We start from the raw sequence: 16214 nt of genomic DNA, 5'->3' as shown, positions 1-16214 counted from the left end.
GTCGAGTGAATGTTACCCCCCCCCTCTCTCTCTCTCTCTCTCTCTCTCTCTCTCTCTCAATGTCAGACTTTGTTTCCATAGGAAAACAGAAATTAGTAAATCCGAGAAGACATGGCCATTGACAAGGGCTCTTTTACGGGCACGCAAATGTGTAAACCGGACCTCAGTTTTTCGTCCCATCCGAACGGCTATAGTTTGTCCCTGTTGCTTCAGGAATATGATGTTAAATCCTTTTCTCTTGATAAGGAATTAGTTAGAAAATTGTGCCTTAACATTTTCCAATAAATATTTGTTATTTTGTACACCCATTGTGAATGTATATATGATATTGTCACCAGGGCCCAAGGAGAGGAGAGGGGTTCCAAATCGTACATAGTGCTGCGACCCATCAATCCCCAGAACAGATGGGGCAGGGTGGCCTGGGTGGGGGGTGGGGGGTGGGGGGCGGAGGATGTCTTACTCCCAATCTGATTAACATACAGATCTATATTTCGTTTCGTTTTTTTTATAATTTCGATGGCCTACACTCCATGAGGATCTGACAAGTTATAGTGGGAGTTCACTTCAGGGTTCAAACAAGCGGGTTTTGACCTATGACGTCAGATATTGATTAATCAATCAGCTTTGTCGTTTCTAGTGGTTTACCCACAGTTCCGTGCATAAAAAGGCCAAGAACTCGCCGTAACAGACCGTTTCATTGGATAATTCCTCACATCAAGTAGAACGCCTGTTATATAACAACTCTTCCAGATCCTAGTGTAGTAAAGACAAGTAAAACGAAATTTTGAACTATAAAAACGAAACGAAATAGGATCTGTGTTTTAATCGGATTCTCTAACTCCGGAACATCAAACAATTTCTCGGTGGCCCTGTTGTCATATAAATCTGTCGTTCCAAGGTCCATCTTGATTTATTTCTGGTGATGTTTCAGCGAGGGTTCTCCCGTCGAAAAGTCGCCAGAAATAAGTCCTTTAAGTAACTTGTATTCCATATAATTGTGTCTTGTGTTATTGTTGACTAATTTGAGAGATTTGAATAAACAGGGATATCTCCCTGTTTGCCTTTAGCATCTGAACTGACGAGTGTGGATACAATACCCGAGAGAGTGTGTGTGTGTGAGAGAGAGAGAGAGAGAGAGAGAGAGAGAGAGAGAGAGAGTTACGCCCAGTCGACAAAAATTAGGTCATTTCGGGACCAACATATGGTTCAATTTTATTTCAATAATTCGCCTGCACGTAGAGATCTTTAGCAGTGGAAGTTTCTCGGAATTGTCCGGTGAGGTTTCCTGTTGTCAGTGCTGCCTGGCAAGTGTCTAGTCGTTTGGATAGGACGAAAAACCAAGACGTGCACGTGGAATTGGTCGTAGATCCGAATGGTTAGCACGTGCGCGCTGTATCATAAGGTCTGTCATTGAGTTGACTGGCGTGGTTTCTATTCCCCGGTTGTGCGTGACAAAGAGTAGGGTCGCCTGTCCAACCTCGTGGGTTTTCTCCGGTTTCCTCCCATAAAAGTGAACCATATGTTAGTCCCGAAATGACCTAGTTTGTGTCGAGTGGACATTAAACCCCATTTCTCCCCCCCCCTCTCTCTTTCCTAAACTTATTACTGATACGGATTTATAAGCATATTTTGCGCCCCCAGTAGTTTCAATAATGATGGAGGGTTCTGCATTGGTTAATCACCCACTCAACGGAAACAATTTACTTAAAGCAATAAATTGTTTAATAATCATTTTTGAAAATATTATCTGTAGCCCTGGGGCCGATAAAATCTGATAGTGGGACACATTGGACAGACATGTAATGGGGTTTAACGTCCTACTGTTCTGCTTCGACTGGGCTAAGAGAGCAATTTTGCACGGACAATGGCACTACGACATCTCTTATATGAAATTCCAACTGTCAAGAGTTCTTCGAGTTAAACGCCAATGGCCAATGCGTACATGGGACCTACGCCCTACTAATATCTAATTCCAACTGCCAATGGATATTTTATGTGCATGTGTACACGGGACCTCGGCTTTCCGTTCCACCCGAACGACTATACGTTGTGCCTTGTTGCCAGGCCCTCTGGTGGTGTTGACCGACAAAATTCTCCATGATTTTCCAGTGTTGTTTCCTCGTGTGTGTGTCGCGGGACGGAGAGTATCTAGTCGTTCGGATGGGACAAACAAGAGGTTCTGGGTACGTGATCGTGCACATAAAAAAAGATGGTTTGAATTCGATATAAGAGAAGGCCATTGTCCTCATAACCCACTACATGTATGTCGTTGGCTCGTCTTCATTAGCCTTGTCAGTGCTGACTATAGTAGGACTTTAAATCACATTTTGTTTGTAGTAAATAGTACTAGGATGTTAAACTGTTTACGGATATACGGATATATCAAATAGTATATCCTATTTACTCACATGATATCCCAAAAAGACGGATTTCATATATTTCATATGTATAGTTTGTCCTGGTTAATGTGAAATCGCCATCGTTAGGCTTCCAAGTATTTTCCGTGAGCGGTTCTGTTCAAGTACTTGGCTGATCCGTACTTACTAACCGAGCCACCGCGGCTCCTCAGTGGAACGCAAGTGATGTGCGATTCGCACTAGTAGTCCGGTGGCTGAAGGGGGGGAATCGCCACCCGAGCTGTGAATTTATGGGACCAAGTTTTTCTAGACCAGTTTTTTTCGTAAATTCCGAATCTGGGTGGTGATCAGGCGTTTGAGGGGGCGTTTTCGAGTTATAGGGAGTCAAATGTCTACAATGGGGGGGGGGGATGTCATTATGTTGACGTAATATATTAATAAAACATAAATTTCTAAGACTGCCCATCTATAAATAATAAGTGTTTATGATGCCCCTGGACAACGGTTTTGATTTGTGGGGTAGGGGTAGCAGGTGTGCGTGTATGGATGGGGGTGGGGGGGTACAATTGGCGGGAAGTGAGTTCACGTTGATGATTTTCTTAGAGCTTGGTAAAAACATTACTTTTTAATTCCACTGCACATCTCTAAATATGTGTATACGATTACCATTGTATGGGGGAGGGTAAATGATATGCCTCAGATACCCATTCACATTGTAAATCTTCATTCCAGCCTTGTATCGCAGCGTCATCTTGTTCGATCATTAATTTTGCAACCTGTATCCATATTGCTACAACATACCCGGGCAAAATGGTAATAAAGAAAGAAAGTTTTGTTATTTCTCATCACAATTAAAATTTCTCCAGAAGATCCTTCTTCTAGTGTCATCTACTGATGTAAGTCGGTTTTCGCCGTACAAGGTACATATACAAACAATTTTTTTCTAAACCAGCAATTACGCCATCAGAAGCATCATTTGTCTATCCCAGCTCTTTAAAAATTGTTAGAAAGTTGGGATTATCTTGAAAAAGAAAGACAGATAGTCATTACCACTGAAAGCATGTAGGCCGAGATATTCTCGACACTTTCAATACTAATCTTGATTGGTCAAAAAATATCAAGATTAGTATTAAAAGTGTCGAGAATATCCTAGAACTGACAACCAACCACGAGGACACCAAAATATCTTACCTACTCCTCTTCGCATTGCAAATTAATGGAGGTGCTGAAACAAATTGTATTTTGCGTTCTTGCTCGGGCGAAATAGGCATCCCAATCATTCTCTTCGCAAACGATGATCCAAATATACAAATTTTGATCGATAATGAGACTGGCAAAGGTAGAAAATATCGCGAAAGACGACTTACATCACTAGATGACGCTAGAAAAAAGAATTTTGGGTGAAAAATAACAGACCTTTCTTTATTACCACCTTGTCGTATACGTGGTCCTTTGCTACATGGCTGGATTGAAGATTTACAATGTGAATTAGTTTCTGAAGCATATCCAAAGGATATGCGAGCTGTTGGCCAGCAACCAAGAAAATATTTATCTCGCTCATATGAACTTTTGATTTTGAATCTTCTGATGAAGACAAAGAATAAACTAACAACTAAACATCTCTGAGTTAATGTGTTTTTGATTTACATTTCCAGATCTCTTGAAAAGTACCATTATAATTTAATATTTTGAATGAAAACGCTAACGAGATACCAGTTTAAGCTCAATTATGAACGATGTGATTTCTGTCCACAAAAATACATGTTGCCACCCCCCATCACCCGCACTGCCCCACCCCCTCGACGGGCACTCACCCCGGCGTCCACCCCTATACAATAGGAATCTTATAAACATATTTAGAGATGTTTCATCAAGCTCTTAGAAAATCATCATTTAAATCAACGTGAACTCATTTCCCCGCCAATTTTATCCCCACCCCACCCCTCACACGCGCACACCTGCTACCCCCACCCCACCTCCCCATAAATCAAAACAGTTGTCCAGGGGCATCATAAACACTTATTTATAGATGGGCAGTCCTAGAAATTTATGTTTTATTAATATATTATGTCAACATAATGACATCACCCCCACCCCCATTGTAGACATTTGACCCCCTATATCTCGAAAACGCCCCCTCAAACGCATGATCACCACCCGGATTCGAAATATACGCAAAAAACTGGTCTAGAAAAAGTTGGTCTCATAAATTCACAGCTCGGGTGGCGATTCCCCCCCCCCCCTTCAGCCACCGGACTATAGAGCGGAGAACGAATGCTACCGCATAGATAATAGTAAGTGTACCAAACATATACAAACCTCCATAAAACAAACCCACCCCTTTTTCTTGGGACTTGGGGCCCTTTTATTGTACTAGGGACCCCTTCACTGGACTTGTGGGCCTTGATTCGGGGGCTTCATTTATTGTTTTATTGTTTGAGATTTTTAAAATGAAATTCGGGTCCAATCTGATTAAAATACAGATCTATATTTTGTTTTCGTTTTTTATACTTTCGATGACCTACACTACATGAATATCTGACCGGTTGTACTGGAAGGTCGCGTTAGGGGTCGTAAAAGCGGCTTTTGCTCTCCAACTAGAACACGTGTTATATAACAAGTCTTCTAGATCGTAGTGTTGTGAAGACAAGTAAAACTAAATTTTGAACTATAAGAAACGGAACGAAATAGGATCTGTGTTTTAATCCGATTGATTCGGGTTAGAGGTATAATTATAGATTGAAATAAAACACTGTTATGTGGTCGACATTGTTGCTGGTGAGGTTTATATCAACTTTACCTAACAATGAACAGGTTATAATCCCTATTTGATAATCGAGACTACACTATGTTCGAGTGTTATAAGGGGTTACAATCCCTATTTGATAATCGAGACTACACTATGTTCGAATATAAGGGTTCGCCATTTGAATCGTACCACGGTAATTTCAAGATGGAGTCGTCTAGTACCACATGACCATGGTGTTAGTTTGTTGACTGTTTAGGGGCCGTCGACCGTCGCAAAATTTCATCTCTTGCTTCGAAACGAATAGGGGATCACGGTGGCTAAGTGGGTATGACGCTGGCTCGCAAGTCTGGCGGTCGGGTGCTCGATCCCTGCATTGACCGAGAAAGTTCATCCAGATTTTCCGGCGTGGTTTCCCCCTTGTCAGTGATGCTGGAAGGAGGGCCTGACAAGGACAGCTGTCTAGTCGTTAGGATGGGACGAAATACCGAGGTCCCGTGTACACATTGACGTGCACGTACAAGATCCCTTGACAGTTTGAATTCGATATAAGAGTAAGCCGTAGTGCCGCTTTCCGAGCAACATTTCTCTCATAGCACACTGTATGGCGTATGTCCGTCTTCATTAGCCCAGTTCGGAACAACCGGCAGACCGATGGAGTATTAAGTAAGCTACATTTAATTTTCATTTTCTATCATTATCATCTTCCACCCATCTTCGTTTGGACTCAAGTGTTGAAAATTTTGCGTCGGTCCCTTAAATGTTATTGTATGTATTGTATAAATATGTAAATAGTATTATTGAAGATAAATTATTTAACATAGATATTAAAATTGTATACATCTTTGGGCGCGGCGTAATTCGTCCAAAAGGGGAAGATCGGGAGTTGGGAGGGCTAGCTTGAATCACATGTTTGTTATCAATGCAAGCCGTGATTGTCTTGATAGCCCCCCCCCCCCCACTCCCCTCCTGAACCACAAGCAAGGGGGTGAGCATGCTGGAAGATTCTGGGGAACTTTCTGGAACAACACAGGGATCTGTCCCCGGAATCTCCCCGTAAATCTGTCATCTTTTTATACAAAATGAATCACTGCCCCCCCTCACCCCCCGCATGTTCTATGTGTACCGGGGTGGTTGGGTGCCCTGACATTGAGTCAACTGGCATGGTTTTTGATTTCCCGCTTGTACGTGACAAGGAGTAGGGTCGCCTGTCACGTAATATTTATTACAAACAACACAGCATCGAAAGAAAAAAAAAACTATTAACAAAAATAAAATATTTATTTTAAAAATAGTTATTGTAATTAAATCTTTAGATAACAATATCTTCAGCGAGAGAAAATATAACATGTTTGGCAGTGAGTCACGTGGTACAAATAGAACATAATTTATTGTTACAAAATATACAAATATTATAAATTGGAAACTACAATAAAAGATATTATACAGTCTAGTTTATCAACGATGTACGGCCACTTGATATCGCAGACATAAAACCAACTACTTTTAAAGCTGCAAATAAATCCCTCCAAATAAGATGATCTATTTTAATTTTACAAAGTTTGACTTAAAGATACATTATGAGAGATTAGATAAAGAGCTGGCAGTTCTCACTATAATAGTTAAAAACTAAATAATGTAAAGGGAATTTGCTGAAAATTTCAGTCAAATTGATTCTCTCTGAAGCGAGAATTTAGCGATTGAATTTGGGACCTAGCCTTGATCACCATTACTAAAGTCGGTACGATAAAAAACATAGTCTCGAATTTAATCATGAATGAGCATTTAGCAGTAGATCGGATCCTAATCCAGTAAATATCGCATTTTTTATAACGATAACTTGTTTGCATTAAAAATAAAACAAAAATTCAATTCTATAATTGACTCCTCTTATTTTCTATAATTAACTCCAATTAAATTCTATAATTAACTTCAACTTAATTCAATAATTAACTTCAACTTAATTCTATAATTAACTCCAATTAAATTCTATAATTAACTCCTATTAAATTAATCATGAATGAACATTGAGCAGCAGATCGGATCCTAATCCAGTAAATATCGCAGTCTAGCGATGCCATCGAGAGTTGATTATGATATGGATAAGTTAATTTTAAATGTCTAATTAATAATTAACAATAGGCAGATTTACTCTTGCATATAGTATGTTTAAACGGGCTGGGTTAACTCTTTTGTTGACTAACACTAACTTTGTGTTCTGTCCTCACCCAATATATGTGTCTTCATTAATTAACTCCAATTTAATTCTATAATTAACTCCAATTTAATTCTATAATTAACTCCAATTAAATCCTATAATTAACTCCAATTAACTCCAATTAAATTCTATAATTAACTCCAATTAAATTCTATTATTAACTCCAATGAAAAGAATAAATCCCAGAAAGATTTTAGTTTATATTATCAAAACTGTTTTAGACTAGTTAATTTGGTTTCCTTTGTCTAAAGGACACAAAGTAATATGATCTGAGGAATAATTACCAGTAAATAAAAATTAATCACGTGATAATTTGCGTTATTACTCTGGCCAATATTCCCTGTCTTCGTGTCTGTTTCTGCCTCATTGTCATATTGTTTGACATCCACACTTTCCTCTGTACTGCTGCGCATGGCCATGGTGGTTGGTCTAGTTGATGACGTAGGTTGTTTTTGTGTAGTTGATGACGTAGTCTGTTTTTGAGTAGTTGTGTCTGAAAGATAATAATAGTATTATCAAACCAATCAACAAAACATAACACGTCAGCTATCTAAAACTATAATTAGAATTTAAAAATTCCAAAAAATTAACACTTTAGAAAATTTTCTAATTTTCACCTAAAAATGATAACGACACAGTTTCGTTGGAATTGGATAGATGTGAAATACTCAAATTAAACATTAGCAATGTGAATGTTTCTAATAAAAAAACTATTTGTTAGCAAGCAATGTGAATTAATCCAGTAATGTGAATTACTCAAATCAAACATCAATTTGTTAGCAATGTGAATTACTTAAATTAAACAACATTTTTAGCTGTGTGAATTACTAAAATCAAACAATTTGTTAACAATGTAAATTACTTAAATAAAACATTTTCTTTGTTTGCTATGTGAAATATTCAAATAAGAAGTAACATTAAGATTACCTTCAACGGGACACTTCATTGCATCAAGTTTTGGTACCGTGTTTACGTCTAATATGGCGCGCATAGTTACCACAGCTTCCGGTTGACAATTAGTAGTAATGGCTTTGATTGTACAGTTCTTAAACACGGGGAAACTTCTGTAAATATATAAAAATATCAAATTTAATTCACGCTTATATTTACTCAGATGAATCATTCGACATTAAATATGCATTATGTAAATTTAGATAAAGAACTGATATTTCACGCTATTATAGTTTAAAAATAGAAAACGGAAAATGAATATGTTGAAAATTTCAATCGAATTACTACATGCTGAGCTGAGTTATAGCAGTTTATAGAATAGCGGGGGGGGGGGGGGGTTGGATGGCCGAATGGTTAGCACGTGTGCGTTGTATCATAAGGTCTGTCATTGAGTCAACTGGTGGGGTTTCGATTCCCCGGTTGTACGTGACAAGGAGTAGGGTCGCCGGTCCAAACTCGTGGGTATTCTCCTGGTCCTTCGGTCCCCTCCCACTGCTAAATACCGCTACCAGTAAGCGAATTATTGAAATAAAATTGAACCATATGTTAGTCAAGAAATAACCCACTTTGTGTCGAGTGGGTGTTAAACCCCATTTCTCTCAGAGGCTCTCAACCAGGAACAAGTAAGACTACCAAGATTCCAAACTAGGCTACTTGGTGATGTTCGATTCACAGCCCAGAACGTCCCGAATTGACAGAATTACAGTCTAGTAACGTGGAATTCAGTCCTGTCACAGTTCTGTCAGCCCCGACAATAGAGGTGGTGTGAGTAGAATCGTGACGTAATTAAACACAACGAATATGTTTCGGCTGCATGGTTGGTTGAGATATATTCTTGTTCTGTCGACGCACGCGTTGTAGCCCGGAATCCCCCATTTCACTCGATTGTCACTATTTTTGGGATTGAGAAAATTCAATTGCGGAACGTTCATTCGAGTACTCCCTTATTTATCTTAAATTATCTACGAACTACTCCATATGTTTAATAGTTCATCATTTCATAGAAATTACAAAACGATTTTAATTGGTTTAGTATTATAATATATATATTTTTTTATTATTATTGTTATTATCATCACCCCCCCCCCCCCCCCCTCCTTTTAAATTCCAATATTATTGTTAGTTCATTATTATTAGCCCACTTTGAATGCATGTGCAATTGATTGATTGATTGTAGTTATATTTATGTGTTATATTGTAAATAGGGTACATATTTCTTTTTTCTTAGTTCTTTACCTGTTCAAATTTTGGGGAGAGGGGATTATATAGGCTTTATAAATTTTTCTTTTATCCCCCTTGTTTTGTTCTGTTTCTTTTTCTTAAGCGAAGCATGTTTCACCCCAGGCCCGGGGCTGTATTATCCGCGTGTTATGTGTGATTCTCCGCAGGTTTATCTTCTGGACTTTTTGCACCTATTATTACAATTTACTGGAACAACTGTTTAGCTCGGGATTTCAATAGTCGAAAGTGGAAGAGTTTTAATTTTGGTGCAACCAACTAACATTTTCATTCCAAGTTGGCGATTTATCCGCCTTTATATAAACAGACCATCAGTTCGTTCCGTATAATATTTGAATGATACAAAGTAGTGGATATAAAATCAACTTACCCACATTCCATTTCATCCATGTTGTATTCCAGATCATCAGCACATTTTTCCATGGCTGAAACGGTCTCATCTTTGAAGAAACAGGACACAGATTCTCTATACGCTGTTGATAAATACAATGTGTATATTACTATATGTACTATGTGTGTATTACTATGCGTATATTACTATGTGTATATTACTATGTGTGTATTACCCTGTGTATATTACTATGTATATATTACTATTTGTATATTAATATGTGTGTATCGCTATGTGTATATTACTATGTGTATACCACTATGTGTATATTACTATGTGTATACCACTATGTGTATATTACTATGTGTATATTACTATATATACTATGTGTATATTACTATATATACTATGTGTATATTACTATATATACTATGTGTATATTACTATATATACTATGTGTATATTACTATGTGTGTATTACTATGTGTATATGACTATGTGTGTATCGCTATGTGTATATCCCTATGTGTATATCCCTATATGTTTATTGCTATGTGTATATTACTATGTGTCTATTACCATGTGTATATTGCTATGTGTGTATTACTATGTGTATATTACTATATGTACTATGTGTATATTACTATGTGTATATTAATATACGTACTATGTGTATATTACTATACGTACTATGTGTATATGACTATGTGTGTATTAATATGTGTATATTACTAGGTGGGTATCGCTATGTTTATATCACTATGTGTATATTACTATGTGTATATTACTATTTGAATATTAATATTGAATATTATAAACCTTAGCATACCTTTTTGGTTTTTACAGATGTACTTAGCAGATAAAATGGCACTTCTCCAGGCGATTTGTTCTCTCTGTTTACAGCCGCCAATAGATGCATTCAAACAATTGGTCAATGTTGTCACTACCCTGTAATTATTAACATAAAAACGTTATACAAAATTATATCTTGACAGAGAAAATGATTACAGATTGGGCTACGTACGTTACTACCAATTTGAGACACATTACTACCGGTTTGAAACACAATACTATCGATTTAAGACACGCTACCACCGGTATTAAGACATGCTACCACCGGTTTGAGGGACGTTACCAACGTTACTGTCGTTTTAAGATACACTATGGCGTGTCCGCTGCTCTCTTTCACGTACACAGCAAATCAGTGCCGGATATATAGAGAGAAAGGCCTTAGACTATCAACAAATGAGACCCTTCCCAATCCCAACCCTCACGACTTGAGAAGGATGAAAGTGCGATTTAAACACAGTTGAGGAAAACCGAGGATGATGATGGGTGTCAATATGATTAAAATACAGATCTATATTTCGTGTCGTTTTTTTAATACTTTCGATGGCCTACACTACATGACGATCTGATTGATTGGAGTTGAAGGTCGCGTCAGGTGTCGTACGAGCGGCTTTTGACCTATAACGTCACACAATTGATTAACCAATCAGCGTTGCTGTTTCTAGTGGGCTACCCACAGTTCCGTGCACCTCACGCCAAAAACTCGCCGTAACAAACCGTTTCACTGACTAATCCCTCACATAACAACTCTTCCAGATCCAAGTGTTGTGAAGACAATTAAAACGATATTTTGAACTGCAAAATACGAAACGAAATAGGATTTGTGTTTTTAATCAGATTGGACGGATGTTTAAGACAACAGTGTGACTAACAATATGCGCCGTGGCCGGAAGTCCCACTAGGAGCAAACAGGTCCAACACATGGAGATAAAGAGTTCGGTCCTATAAGTGATAATTAAAGATACATTATGGGGGATTAGATAAAGAGCTAGCAGTTCTCACTATAATATACTAAACCGAAAAATTCTGTGTTTAGGAAGGAGCCTTATTGCTCAGGTAAAGTTGGAGATGTGGTCACAAATATACAATAAAAACATTTGGCAAGTTTTATGCAATGCGTCTATTCAGAAAAACATACCAACCTGACGTTTCTTTTGCTGCTTAGTAGTTAAAAACTAGATGAAATGGGAATTTGCTGAAAATTTCAGTCAAATTGATCCATTCTGAACCAAGAATTCAGGATTGAATTTTGGGCCTAGCCTCGATCATCATTACTACAGTCGGTACGATAAAAACATAGTCTCGATTATCCATTTTTTGATTTAATCATGAATGAGCTTTGATCCCAATCCAGCAAATATCGTAGGCTAGCGATGCCATCTAGAGTTGATTATGGTCTGGATAGGTTAATTAATGTCTATTTAATAATTTAGATAACATTTCAGGCTTAAAGAAAGACCCGCAATAGGCAGATTTAGCTCTTGCATAATGTATGTTTAAAAAATAATTCATATCTGTAAAATATGGACGAGAAATGTTGCTACAAGTTTTCCTTGATTTATACTATAAAGAAATAATCGGGAAACTTACCTACACAAGGGCTCAATATCTTCGATTACCGGAAGTCCAAGTGGATGATCTGGGAGTAGATTATACCCGTCACACTCGGCCGCTCCATGTTTGTCGCATTCTCCTTTTATACCAACACAAAATACTATAAACATAATAATAATGGTGATGAATGAAATTATGATGATGATGATGATGATGATGATGATGATGATATGAGAGAGAGAGAGAGAGAGAGAGCGTAGGGGTCTGTAGCAGTGGGAGGAAACCGGATGTCCAGGAGAAAAGGGCTTGACATATCATAAGGATTACGTATATATATATGATTTAAAATAGTATTTAGAGGTTTTATTGTTTTGATAAACTGTTGAAAATCAGAAACGTCATCTGATAATTCTGTTCTCAATTTAACCAACTATAACGAGCACTTATTATCACTTGTTAATTTAATTAACAACACATTTGACGTCCCCCCCCCCCCGGACAACACATATACCTAACAAAGAAATACACCCGCCTCGTTGATCTAGGTCAAAATAACGTATTGAATTCACTTCATCTCATATCACATGAAATGGGTTTAATGTCATATTGTTCTGCTCCAAACTTATATCGAATTCCAACTGTCCAAAGATCTTTTATGTGCACGCCAATGTAAACACAGAAGCTCGGTTTGTCGTCCCAAACGGGTTTAACGTCCACTCGATACAAACTGGTTCATTTCGGGACTAACATCTGGTTCAATTTCATTTCAATAATTCGCTTACGCGTACGAGTCTTTATAGCTGAAAGAGGATCCGGAGAAAACCCACGAGGTTAGACAGGCGACCCTACACCCTGTCACATACAGGCGCACACTGATCAGCAGTGGATATTCGTTAGACCTCTACAATCACTGATAAGGATTACATCGATGCGACTTAATGGGCCACAAATATTTACTTTTTTTCCTCCGACAAATTTAATTCTAAAACATTTTCTGATGCATTAGAAAAATAAATAAAGACGTTTGACATATTTGTAGGTAAAAATTATTTCCCATTTAGTGTAAATTGGTATTAAAATGACTAAAAGGCACCTTTCGGCTCGGCTCGAACCCGTAACGTCTTATGTAAACATTGCACGCGCCATTGAGCTAATGATTGACGCCGCGTGATGAGACGTCACATCTTGAAGGTAGTCATCTTTGACAGAGATATTAGAAGACTTTCGTAATTCTCTTTAAAACAGGTTGATACAGGCGTTGAATAGAACCCACGTCACTTAACGCAATGGCCGACTTTCTGGTATATCAAGCAAGCAAGCGTTAAATCCCTCGCCCAACCCATCTCCAATCTCCATTTGCGACAGATGTACAATAGAAAGTTCAACACAGACCGAAACGATATAATTATTGAACCTTCCAAATTTTCACGGGATCGCCTCCCGCCAATTTCCCCCAATCATATTAAATATTAGGTCTCGAGCATCCCGCCCCCCTCCCCCACGACAAGTTCCCACCACCCCCCGCCATATCTTGTGCTTTTTTGTGCCTCCTACAAACTGAGAGATTTCTAAGTGAAAATTATCAGTTATATGCCGTTAATATGATGACGATATTAATGCCTGTAAATAAACTTATTTATAGTTATCGTGATGAGACACTATCCGGTGTGGTCTATTTAACGGTGTAAATATGGGTCGTGCTAATCAGTTCACTCGGCACTCGGCAAACCTCGGCAGATTCCGTTACTTTACATCTAGCCTCGGCTGTATGACGGTAAGTGATATGTACCTACGCCTATACAATTGCGATGCGGCACCGGTTTACTTTTTAGGAAAAGTTGCCGCTTTTAAAAAGAAGTTATCAAAATTGCGTCGTTCGAAGCGTGTGTAGAATTTTTAGTGAAAAGTTGTCCTTGTTTGAAGAAAATCGGATAAACTTGAAAGAAAAACAGCTTCAGACTTTGAAATATTTGTATGATAAAACATTCTTCAAAGGCGTCGCCATGGGCAACGCCGTTGGTAATCCGGAAATTTGAAAATAGTTCAATGGCGGACTTCGTCATACAGCCGAGGCTAGATGTAGGGTACTGGAATCTGCTGAGGTTTGCCGAGTGTTCACTGGGATGTTAAATTGTCTATATGTGTCTTTCATCTTGGACCCACGTTCAGGTTTAACTTCCTATACTTCATACAGTGTGCTATGAGACAAATTGTGCCCGGACGATAAACCCCATTTCATTTCATTTATTTTAATCCAAACCGGGTGACTATCTAATTAAATGTCTGATATTATCCGAAAAAAGCAAATCTTTTAACGCATATCTAGTCGTTCGGATGGAACAAAAAATCCCGTCTTTATTAGCCCAGAACTATGACGTTAAACCCCATTACATTTCATTTAAATAAACATTAAGATAATTACCTGCTAACAAGAGAGTGGCGAATAAATCCATTTTATATTTCTTAATTGACAAATATACACTTTAATATTCGCTTTGAAACCAAGTCACTAAGTTCTGTTAAGATGTCGATTGTTATCTGACGTGAACAGGCGTTATTATGACTTATATATAACTTTAATAGACGTAAACCGGAAAGCAGCAGACCGTAGTTGTATATAGTATGATATTATAGAGGGTAAATACTTCAATACAATATAGTATTTACACAAATAGGATACAATGACAATATCATTTCCGTTTTTACAATGCTAGCTCTCTCTATATTTCATCATAATAGTCACCGAGGCTATCATTTATAACACCATCCATTTTGTTTCTTTTGTCAAAATCATCTACACTGTCATCTCATGACGCCCAAGGTTCCCCCGCCTCCCACGTTAGCTCTGATTGTTAAAATTGCGAATTCATCGGTTTTTGAATCATTATTTTGAATCATTTTCAGCAATAAAATGTCAACTCATGATTGAAAAGGTTGGCATTTTTAGATGTCTGTTTTTAAAACCCAGAATAAAGCTTAAAGCCACTGACCACCATGAGTCTGGCTTGGTGTTCCTTGAAGACCCATATTGTCTAGCTCGGTCTTCCTTTAAAACCCATATATCTTGGTGTTCCTTGAAGTCCATGATCGCCATTGGTCTGGCTTGATGTTGCTTTGTAACTCAATGACAGACCTTATGATGCAACGCGCACCATTCGAGCCCCCCCTCCCCACACACAGACACACACCCATGTACGCAGGAACAAGAGATATGGGGGTTTAACGTCCACTCGACACAAACTAGGTAATTTCGGGACTAACATATGGTTTAATTTTATTTCAATAATTCGCTTGCGCGTAGGGGCCTTTTAGCAGTGGGAGGAAACCGGAAGACCCGGAGAAAACCCACGAGGATGGACAGGTGACCCTAATCCTTGTCACGTGCAACCGGGGATTCGAAACCACGCCAGTTGACTCAATGACAGGCTTTATGATAAAGCGCGCACGTGCTAACCATTCAACCATCCAACCCCCCGCTTCCAAACGAACAGGGGAGTCACGATGGCTAAGTGGGTAAGACGCACGTAAAAGATCCCTTGACAGTTGGAATTCGATATAAGAGTAGGCCGTAGTGCCGCTGTCCGGGCAAAATTCCCCTCATAGCACACTGTATGGCGTATGCCGGTCTTCATTAGCCCAGTTGGAGCAGAACAGCTGGACGTTAAACCCCGTTTCATTTTATTTATTTATTTGGACTCAAGTTTTGAAAATTTTGCGTCGGTCCCTTAAATGTTATTGTATGTATTGTATAAATATGTAAATAGTATTATTGAAAATAAATTATTAAACATAGATATTAAAATTAACAATAAGTGTTGTATACATCTTCGGGCGGGGCGTAATTCGTCCTAGATCAGGAGTTGGGAAGGCTAGCTTGAATCACATGTTTTTTATTCATGCAAGCCGTGATTATCTTGATGCCCCGCCCCCCTCTCATCCTGAGCCACAAGCAAGGGGGGTAAGCATGCT

General features: G+C 38.4%; 1 long non-coding RNA gene across 1 annotated transcript; it reads right to left on the bottom strand.

Moving 5' to 3' along the window:
- Positions 1–6365: 6365 nt before the first annotated feature.
- Positions 6366–14789, bottom strand: LOC126826772 (uncharacterized). Its single transcript, XR_007682383.2, has 6 exons — positions 14668–14789; positions 12282–12405; positions 10672–10790; positions 9882–9984; positions 8249–8385; positions 6366–7814 (listed from the first exon to the last, which is right to left on the bottom strand). It is a non-coding gene; the product is annotated as an uncharacterized LOC126826772 (long non-coding RNA).
- Between the last annotated feature and the right edge of the window lie 1425 nt (positions 14790–16214).

The sequence above is a fragment of the Patella vulgata genome, chromosome 7 (genome assembly GCF_932274485.2).
Source record: "Patella vulgata chromosome 7, xgPatVulg1.2, whole genome shotgun sequence".
NCBI lineage: Eukaryota > Metazoa > Mollusca > Gastropoda > Patellidae > Patella > Patella vulgata.
This window is presented reverse-complemented; position numbering and strand designations above follow the sequence as displayed.